General features: G+C 32.3%; 1 long non-coding RNA gene across 1 annotated transcript; it reads left to right on the top strand.

Annotated features, from left to right (window-relative positions):
• Positions 1–8,535: 8,535 nt before the first annotated feature.
• On the top strand, positions 8,536–9,382 carry LOC115884658. The gene is made up of 4 exons (XR_004050585.1): positions 8,536–8,796; positions 8,846–9,101; positions 9,156–9,256; positions 9,353–9,382. It is a non-coding gene; the product is annotated as an uncharacterized LOC115884658 (long non-coding RNA).
• The last annotated feature ends 2,253 nt before the right edge of the window (positions 9,383–11,635 follow it).

Here is an 11,635-nt window from a genome sequence, read left to right on the forward strand (position 1 = left end):
TCGGCAGAAATAGCATTTTTTAACTCGCCTAGATTTGGGTATTTTTTATCCTTGTATATCCTGTTTTTTTAAATGGCCCCAGAGAAAGAAATCATTTGGCGAAATATCAGGAGACCTTGCTGGCCAATTTAATGTATGATTTAGGCCAATAACGTTTCCGTTAAAAATACTGTCTAAATATTCCCGAACAGCCAGGGTACTATGTGCCGGGCAGCCATCCATTTGGTACCAAACTTCCTGATTTTGCCTAGCGGCATCATGTAAACAGGTAAAATATGATTTTCGAGTAGTTCCAAATAATATTCTGCATTCAAATTTCGCGTAAGAAATAATTGCCCGATAATATTGTGTCCGAATATGCCTGCCCAAACATTTACTTTCTGTGGATATTGCGTCCGTGTTTCGACAAACCTGTGATGGTTTTCTTTGTTCCAATATCGATAATTTTGAACATTGGGTTCATTATTTAAGATAAACGTGCATTCGTCAGTGAAACATGTTTTTTTAAAAATTCCCTATCCGTGTTTGCTCTTTCCATCATATCAAAACAAAACGCCTGCCGCCGTATTTCGTCGTCATCTCGTAGCTCTTGGTGCTTTTCATATATTTGAAGGAATAGTATTTATGTCTAAATTCTTCAAAATTCGAAACGCTGTAGTGTGATCTATTCCTATTTCATCCTCAAGTTTCCTTGTGCTGATCTTTCCATCGTTCTCTTCCACGCACAATAAAACTTCCAAGTCGGTATCATTTCTTGCATCTTCTCTTTGTTCCTGCCTTGCTTCACATCTGCAGTTATTTATTAGCGTACCTTTGGTCTCAAATCTCTGGATATTCCTTGCGATTGTAGATTTTCCAGGTATCGGTCTATTCGGATACAGAGCAGCAAACATGTCCGACACCTTTTGATAACTATTTCCTTGATAATACCATTTAATCATCAATAATTTTTCTTCGGTAGTGTAATTCATGGCTAATATTTTCGATGTAGGTAGGTATGAGTTTTTAATAATAATAATAAAGCACTAAATAGATAAATTTCTGAAATGACAAACTTCATTTGACAGTTATCTTTTGCCTTGACTGGTGCTCATAAGTAAATACAGGGCCATAAGAAAGGAGAAATATTTAAAAAGAAATCGGCGATAACTCGTAAACGGGCTAATCAAAAATATCTAAAGTTATTCTTTTGAATGTGGGTTTTAGTGCTCTTCAAATAACCTAAATAGAATTATTCTCTAAAATAATTAAATAATTAGGGAAACCAATAATTGAACCCATTAAAATTTACATGGGATTTAATATGTCCCGCTCGACGATGCAACACCCGGTATAAAATATTGTTTTATTGTCTGTCCTGGCACGATTGTAATGGGTATAATTGATATTTTCACAAATTGGTATCTGCACCAAACAGTTTTATTTCTGCATTACTCAAATTATACGCAATATAATTGCAAAAATTATATAAATTGATATAGGATTTTCCTAATTTTGATATGTATGTTACATATGTATGAAAGAAAAAAAAATGTAACAATCTGGAAATTTGTTACCTTTACCGTATCTGACGAGCACCTACAAGGTTTTATAAAAACCGGCGCCCCTGATCATGTTTATTTTTAAGAACATTGATGAACCGTCTTTCTTCCGAAATTTATTATTCTCACAGTTTAATGCCAAAGGGAATGGCGATAGTGTAAAAATCGGTAGCAGTTGTGAAACGGTACTTTTCATTAGGGTAAAGGCTAGTACCTCACAAAACTTTTTATCTTAACGAATAGAGTAATTTCAACGTATGACATAAAAATAGTTTTTTTTATGAAAGAAAGGTACTTTGTTTAGTTCAAAATAGTAAGCAGTTTTCAAGATATTTGCGTTTAAATATGATGCGTCGATTTTAGTATTTATACTAGCAAAATCATAAGATATAAGAAAATTGTTGATAGATTACGACCGATTTTAATGAGTGTATTAAAACAATTACCAATGTAGTCGCATACCAAATATGGTCTAAACAATTACAAAATATGTTTCAAGCAGACAATTTAAGGTTATAAAGGCTGTAAATAAAATAGTGTACTAAACATTAATTGGGTAATTCACCATAAAAAACGGTGGAACGGATATAGAAGTCCCTATGTATTACAGACCTTAAAAGCTAGTCTTTACAGCCCTTAAAGATTTTATTTGAAAAGATCTTGTAGTTTCTTCATATCAGGTATGTAACTACATTGTTAATTATTTTAATACACTCCATTTAAATCGCTACTAATTACCTACCAAACATTTATCTCATAATTTTGCTCATACGAAATCGACACTAAACGTAACTTTTAAATGCAAATATCTTGAAAACCGCTCACCGTTTTGAGCTAAACAAAGAGCACCTTTGCTTGGTAAAAGAATCGCAGCTTTTTTTAAATTAAAATTGAATTATCCCTTTTTTTTGTCATAACTAACAATTTAAAATTTTTACAGTAAAGCGAAAATAACGTTTTTTAGTCTGAACTAACAGTCCCTACAGTGTCGTAACTGTAACAGCAAAGGGCCTTATGCCTTAGCAGACAAAATAAATGGCCTATCTAACAAAAGTTAATTTTTAGATCACACTAAAACACGTTTTTTTACCTTTACGGAAAACATTTGAAAATGTTAGTTACAATATTTTGTGTCGAAGGCGACGATATGTTGATTTTATTGTATCAACATAAAAACGGTTTGTGAGGTATTCTACCCTAATGGAAAGATTGTAAAGTACTGTTTTAGAACTACTACACATTTTTACACTGTCTCTTTGGCTTTAAATTGAGTGTAAGAATACCAAATTTCAAAAAAAACGGTTCACCAATGTTCTTAATAATAAATATTATTTTCCTGCCTCCCCCCCCCCCCCTCAAGGGCAGTTACTTCCTCAAGAAGGATCTAGGACATATATGTTCATAAGAATATTTTGTTATATTTTTTTATCTGCAGAATCACCCACTGAAGTTTGGGCAGAATTTTTTTGACACCCTGTATAATACAATGCAATACCTGCTATCGACAAACATCTTGGCTTTTCTATAATTTGTAGTTTTTCAATTAATCGCTAATTAGGAGCTTCACAGATCTGTGGTATAGTAGAAAGACAAATTTTCTTTTTAGCTTTTAGCTTAGCGTTTTGATTCGATCTGCGCTGCGGTCTTGTCTTTAAATCTAAAAACCAAACAAAAATATTAATAGAAATTAACTCATCCACAATAACACAAGATTCGAGGAATAAGCACAAAAAAGGCCACATTTCAAACAAATCGATTTAATGTTGAAGATAATTCGCAAATCTGCAGTTGTCAACTAGCTCATCTAATATACAGGGTGTCCCAATATTCCGTGGACATAGAACTACTACCATTATTGACTGTTGATACCATTATTCTCTTTAGTGTTTTAATGTCTACATACAATTATTTTTAACTTAGTAACTCATTTATGTTTTAAGCTTAAAAGTATTAGTAACTCATTTATGTTTTTAAGCTCGATTTTTTCTTTTTTTTATATTTTTATTGACCTGTATAAATACTATTGTATGGCAACACCAATAAATGAATTTGAATTACTACGTATTTTTGGAATCAAAATAAGTTCCTTAGACACAATTTACCTCTGTACAAAAGTGTTTCGTTTGTCCGCCAGAGGGCATTAAATTTTAAAAAAAGAAACACATTTTTTCTGATATTTTAAGAATCGTTTATTCCAATTTGAATGAGAACCCCTACATAAATTTTAGTGTAAATATTTTCCAACTCCACCGACAACAGATTTTCTTTTTGTAAAATGATCCCTCTAGTATTTACTATATTTTTTGTCTCTTTTAAAAAAACGCCATATCGCATAGTTTTTGAGAAAAAAATTTTTGGAGAATTTATTTTCCAAAGCAGACCTACAAATATACAGAGAGTTTCAAAATTCTGTGGACATAAAAAAACTACGTAATTTTTGAATCAAAATAAGTTAATTGCACATAATTTACCTTTATACAAAAGTGTTTCATTTGTCCGTTAGAGGGCATCAAGAAAAAAATAAACCCGAACGTTAATTAATTTAAAATTTATTAATTTTTTGAAGCTTATTGTCAAATATAATTTGTGGTACTAACATAAAATTCCATATTTTCCTCAACTATATTATTAGAGCATAATAGATTTTATGCGCCTCCATACCTTGATGTGACAAAAAACGTTTATTGGAAATCATCTTCGGAAAAATAATTTTTTCCTGAAAAAATATGAGCCGTGGCATTTTTTCCCGAGACAAAAAAATGTAGTAAATACCAGAAAGACCAATGCAAAAAAAAATCGGTCGACTGAGTTGGAAAACATTTATACTAAAATGTATGTAGGGGTAAGGGGTGGGGGTAGTTTTCAACCTTTTCGTACTTTTTTTGATTTTTGTGAAAGTCAAATGTTAAAGCACTTAGCAAAACATAGACACCCAAAATTTCATTCAAATCGGAATAACAGTCCTTAAAATATCTGAAAAAATGTGTTTATTTTTTTAAGCTTGATGCCCTCTAAGAGACAAACAAAGCACTTTTGTATGGGTTTTTTTGTAACGGTTTTTTTTGTACGGGTACGGTGTACGGGTATGGGTTTTTTTGTAAATTGTGTCTAATGAACTTTGTAGTTCTATGTCTACGGAATATTGGGACACCCTGTATAATACAATGCAATACCTGCTATCAACAAATATCTACACTTTTCTATAATTTGTAGTTTTTCAATTAATTGCCAATTAGGAGCTTCATAAACACCCAAATTCTTATGTAGTGTTGCAGAAAGACAAACATATTTTGAAATTGTATCTGGGAATGTTGGCTTTCAAATCTAAAACAAATTTAGACTTATTTAGACTCTTCCTGTATAATACAATGCAATACCTGCTATCAACAGACACATACGTTTTTCTATAATTTGCATAGTTTTTCATTAATTGGCAATTAGAAACTTCATAGACATCCAAATTCTGTTGTGGTGTAGTAAAGTAGTGTCGCCTTTTAAATCTAAAACAAATATAAACAGAAGTTAAATTAATTCATCTCACAAGGAATTCGCAGTATAAGCACAAAACAGACCACATTTCAAACAAATTGACGTCATCTTGAAGGTAATTCGTAGATCAGCAGTTATCAACTAGCTCATGTAATACATAATAGAATGCAATACCTTCTATCTTCCCCTAGGAGATGCAAGACTTTGTCGTTGGTGGGGAATCCCCCCTAGCACTTGGCTTGGTCTAAGAAGCATCTCACTCATCGTCTTGTCCCTGACTGTAGTGTCGTGGCCAGAGAATTGCACCAAGACATATAACGAACCGGGCGGGGCTACGGACAGCCTCAACCTTGGGGCATCGGGGGGCACCCCATTGTATTTTACCCCTTACTTCTACATGCAGGGCTCTGTAGAAGTGGACCGACTGTCCCTAGCGACTCATAGGAACACTATGAGATCTGGTAATAATAGTAATAAAAAGATCACCGGTGACGCTGTGGGGAAACCCCCTAGCGACACTGGGAACAGTAACAATGAAAGTTCCAAGAAGCCAAACCCAAAGAGAACTACAGGAGAGGGGACTGCCACTTGCGTGAGACTATCCTCCGCAAGTGGCATACAAGTTACCACCTCCTCCAAGGGTCGGGAGCCTACCTCCTACCTCTAAACCCAACAGGCGACACAAGCTATCGTTTCGTCTACCCGGCCTGGGTCGTAGCTCCTCGACTGTGAAGGACACGGGTCTCCGTAGGAAGTCCTGGGACTGTATGATGAGTGATGAGTTATAACTCAGGGTGCAGCCACACTATCCTAAAAACGGCGTATCGGCGTAACGGCGTAATGACCTTGAATAGATTTCCAGTAATTCTATTGGCTGAAACATTCATCTGTCAGAAATTTTATCTGTCAAATTCATCTGTCAAAAATTTCAGCCAATAGAATTACTGGAAATCTATTCAAGGTCGTTACGCCGTTACGCCGTTTTTAGGATAGTGTGGCTGCACCCTCAAGAAAGGGGGACACAATAGATCTCTAAGGTCGCAGAGATTAACCCCCCTCCCACTTATTCTAAATTCTAATACCTTCTATCAACAAACATCTACACTTCTCTATAATTTGTATAGTTTTTCAATTACTCGTAATTGCTAATTGGGAGCTTCATAGACAACCGAACTCTTTTGTGGTGTAGTACTGTAGTAGAGACAAATACCTCTCTTCTTTTGAGATTCAACCTACGGTGTTGTCTTTCAAATCTAGAATAAATAAAAATAGAAATTAATTCATCCATCACAGCAAAAGAATTTCGGGTAACGGTGTGGATCCGGTGGTTGACCTTGAAACGAGTTTTTGCTGCATATCGATGTTGCCAGTTTACAAGTTATTTTAGAATTATTTTCAGTAGAAAACAAATATGTGCTTTTCAGTGTTTTTTTGTCAATATATACCGTATGATCGAAAAAACGGCGTCCAGATGGCTGGGAAATGACGATTGAGGACATTTTCCATATAAAATGACAGCGATCTTCATTTCATAGTCATCGCTGACGCTATTTTTTTTCAATCATAGTACGCGCTATATTTATATTATGGTAACCTATATTATTATTTTAATATTTCGCACAACACTTGAACGCTTATTATGTATTTTCATAGTCAATAAAATTAAATAGAAATAAAACTCTAGATTCCTATAATTAATTTAATTGCTCTAGATTATTATGCTACGTTTAAAAAGGGCTTTATTAGAGAACAACGGCATACGGTCGAGTCGGCCGCTGCTGACACGTATACGTAGACGTAAAGAATCTTTTACGTGTATAAAAAATAAGAAATATCAGAAATGCGCATGCGTACGTAAACGTTTACGTGTTTTTAGGCCGACTCGACCGTATGCCGTTGTTCTCTATTAAAAATTCGGGAAATTAAAAGGGATGTGTCCAAGTTTTTTTTTTAATTTTTAAATGCTGTAGCTCCATGTCATGTTCATAATAGTTTTTTTTAACATTCTATCAAAACTACGGAGGCCTTAAAAGGCCTTTTAGCCTCCGTAATTAAAATTGTAGAATCAGCTTCAGCAACATTTACAGTTACCTTGTTTAATTCTGCTTATACATATATTGCATTAATTTTTCTGCTACCTTAAGATTTCTCTATTCTTACACCTAATTTATGTGATTTTCTTAGCATATATGATTTATAAACCATATTTTTCCTAATGGAAGGGTGGAATAGGATATGCAAAATTAAGATATTTTAACATTTATTTTCCAGACAAAGCATAATATAGTATTAAGATTAAGACATAACAAATATTATTAGAAAGATCTTAATATAAATCACAAACTAACTAAGTCTTAATTTGGTCTTGTATAAACACAGGCACAATTTGTGACACAGGTATAAAACTAATAAGATCAAAACTCAACCTTCACCATATTGTCAAGATTTGGTATTATAAGAAACAAGAAATAAATTAAGAAAAGAATATCAAAGTACACGATATTAAATACTGTAATGTATTCTACGACACAAACCATCTCCCTTCTAAAGAGAAAAAGATAAAACATAAAGCTTATTTTAGTCTTATCAACACACTCTTCGATAAAATGTATGTCTAAAATTGCTATTAATCCACTAACTTGATATTTTTAAGAAATTATGATACAAACATTATAATCAAAGTATATTATATTAGTAACATTATAGGTAAATTGTTACCTCTATCTCCCATTGACGTGTATTGTTCTATAAGACTCGTCAGGGTAGTACAGGTAGTGCATGGGTAGTACTTCAATACATCAATACATATAATCAAAACTATTGTTGCCTGTAAATAACTAGAAATTAAATAACTTGAAAGACATAAAATAATTCTAATAAGTTTAAAACCATTAAGAAAAAATCCGTAAATGATAATTTTTAATTCTAATGTAAATATATAAATAATTGTTATTATTATTACAATTTTATATATTCATAATACTTTTATTTCACAATCTTCATTATCTTTATTACCTTAATTTTGGATATCAAGATAAATCTGAAATTATAAAATTAATTATAGAATTTGTATTATTATTGATTAACACTTAAAAAAAATTTAACTGCAAATAATTCGAAAATAAACTGCAATTTGGCAACATCGACGATGTGCGCTTGCGTAATATCGATGATCAAATGCAGCAAATATGGGCTTCAAGGTCAGCCACCGGATCCACTCCTTTACCTATAAATTTTCTATCAAAAAAAAAAGATTTTTAAAAATTTAAAAAAAAATATTTTTGCTGAGATGGTAGTTTTCCTAAACCTGTTATAAATTTCAGCCCTATCACTGCAATAGAAGAAGCTCTAAGATGGGAATGAAAATTTGGCACGTAAAATCTTATGACCGGCAAAAAAAAACGCACTGCACATATACTCTATTATTATACATACATATACTGTAACGTTTTTAGTTCGTTATATGTCTTTTTTATATATAATATATGATGTCTGGCATAGAATACATTAAAATACGCAACCAACCGTCATTGAACCGTCCAATCAGATCAAAGGAGTAATCGTTGTAGATCGTGCGTTATCGATGATGTTCGGTACCTGGAGAAAATTGACAATTGACAAGAGAATTAATTGTTTATTATTTTTGACTTTTTAGTTCGTTTAATTTAATAATTACTAAAACCAGTAGTTCGAAAGATATATTTAAAAATAAAAGATAAAAATCCAAAAATTAATTATCTATTAACGTGGATTTGGACGACAATAGGTAAGAACACTAAATTTATTTCTATATTCGATATAAACTTGTTTATTAGGTTTTTAGTTTGTGATGTTTCATGTGATGATCATTTTCATGTTCATCGTCTTTGAATTGACATGAGGATATCTATGGAAAAGTAACTAATCTGAAAGTAAGCCAACATATCTTTGTCCTTTGTGTGCTAAAGAAAAGATTTTCTTTTCGCATCGTGAGGAAGTATTACATCAATTAAAAAATGTTAGGAAGTTGATTACTTGTCATGGAAAAGTATACCAATGGAAATTATTTGTTAAAGAAGTATAATTCTAAGGGTAAATTTTATTATAATTAGTAACCTGTCTATTTTTTATATGTAGATGTTTCAGGTTTTAAGAATAAATTGGTTGAACCCAAAATCTGGAGGAAGTACCTATATCCATACACAGAATATGCCCATTAAGAATACTAGTCCAAATTTGCTTTAATGGTAGGCAATTATTCAATACAAATTAACTTTTTAAGTGACTGAAATATTAAATAGTTTAGAATATGGTATAACAATGTAAAAAAATACTATTTTCAGGAACGATTAGGGCCCGATATATTTGAAACTGAAAAAAAAATAAAATCAAATGTCTGATCAAAAACTGAAAATGCAAAACAGATAGTAAGCTTTATAAATACATACATATATATAAATAATCATACCTACATCTATTTATGTCGTACAATCCAACCGATATTTTAATATCCTAACCCAAGTAAATAATCAAAAATGCACTTTTTATATCAAGAGCAGTAATGTTACCAAGGGTTCCAATTAATATCCAGGATTTAAAAAAAACACGATCCTAATTCTTATTATTTTTCTAAATACGTATTGTCTGATAGGCAATTACAAAATATAAATCTGATGTAAATAGAAAAATAAAGTAAAAACAGGTAAAATCTCTTCGGTAAAAACAACAACAAAAATTCTAACCAATGATTTAACCGTCATACGACATGAGCATCACGTGATTGCACAATACCCAACGATAGGGTACGTACCTCTTTCATCTGATTGGACGGTTGGTTGCGTATTTTAATGTATCCTGTCTGGCATATCGTCACCCAATTCCGTATCGTTCGGGCCTGAAGATTTATTCGACGAATTTTTACGTTCTCTAGTCCACAACCCTGTTTTCGTTTGACACAACCCTGTTATCGCTCTGTGGAGGCGCGGGCTGTCAATATCGCTTCTGTCAACTCTCTGTGATTTAACTTCACTTTTGGTTTGAACGTGTGGTACTAACGGTTTGAGTTATCAATTAATATGATGTAAACTTATTAGTACACACTTTATTAAAATACTTTAATCAAATACACAGTTTAAAGAAGGCTGAGTAAACTTATTCGTAGTAGTTGTTGAGAGTGTGCTGAGAGAGTGTGTGTGTGACATCGTTGACCGTTGACTAGAGATGGGCAAAAGTAACAGGTTTTTTGAATAACCGGTATTTTCCTCTAAAATAACCGGTTATTTAAAGATAGTTTTTTTTTGCCAGTTAACCTAATAACCTTGCATTACGTTCAATAACCTATAGCCGGTTATTTTTAAAAAAATCGTACTTGTTTAAAACAAGTAACAATTAAATATTAGCTGTTTGAATCGTAAATTTCGAAGAAGCGAACGGCACGAATCTTCCCGATATTTTGACGATAACGGGAGATCCCGCTCCCGCTCCCAAAACGAAAATATATGACATCAAACATCAAATGTCAAAATTAAATCAGGCATCAGGCGAACCCTGATAATAATCAAAACAACGGCCGAATGGCCCTGACAGGTCAGGCCGTAAAACAAAGTACTAATGCTATAAACTACTACCACAGAACAGATACAAATCTTGTATCTGTACAATTTGTATCTGTTCTGTGCTACTACTAGCCACCAGCTAGCCAAGTGATACGAACCTAACTTCAAATAGATTCTCTAAATTCTATATTTAAATTTTAACCGACTTTAACGGATTTTCAACGGTTTTTCAAAAGTTTTCCATGGTTTCGCCCAGTTTCACCCACGTTTCACCGTAAATATTTTTTATTTGTAGTTTGAAGTCTCTCTTGAAGCTTAGACTAAGAATACAAAATTGAAGTTCAAGTAATGAATGAAGATAATCTTTCATTATTTATTCATTCAGTCTCCTTATTTTTCTTTTGGTATTTGATTAAAATAACTTGGTTGTAGATTGTAGAACTTGTGAGTTGTGTGGTTTATTTAAACGTTAAGTAATTACTAGTTTTAATATCATATCCATGTCTACTCAAAAAAGTGAGGTTAGCATTTTTATTTAAATTCATTTTGTACATATACATACTTACATTGCTACAATCTCTATTTAATCATGCGATTTAACTAAGTTTATTATCTAAATTTGAAGTAGACCTATGGAGTGTAGAGGTAAGTAAACCTATAGGAAAACTAAATATTTCCTTTTGTTAGGTTAGGTTATTTGAATAACCGGTTAATTTGTGTCGGTTAATTTTGTCAAGTTATTATTTTTCAAAGATAATTCCGGTTAACCTATAACCGGTTTTTTACCAATAACCGCCCATCTCTACCGTTGACAGACGTGTTTTTATTATTCTATGGACGTGTCTCGATATTCGAGTATCAATAAGGATAGAGTAGGAATGTCGCTTTCAAAATTGTCACCACAATACTCCCCCCTAAAAAACGGAGTTGGTAGAAAATAGTATAGGATATTACAAAACATGATAATACATTAATACAATAAAAGGGTATTCATTATGACTAAACATTTGTATGTAAATGTAAATGTATGTATTTAACTTAAACTAATGTAATACTAATACAAAGATTATT

The sequence above is a fragment of the Sitophilus oryzae genome, unplaced genomic scaffold, assembly GCF_002938485.1.
Source record: "Sitophilus oryzae breed Bouriz unplaced genomic scaffold, Soryzae_2.0 scaffold_30_pilon_pilon, whole genome shotgun sequence".
Taxonomy (NCBI): domain Eukaryota; kingdom Metazoa; phylum Arthropoda; class Insecta; order Coleoptera; family Curculionidae; genus Sitophilus; species Sitophilus oryzae.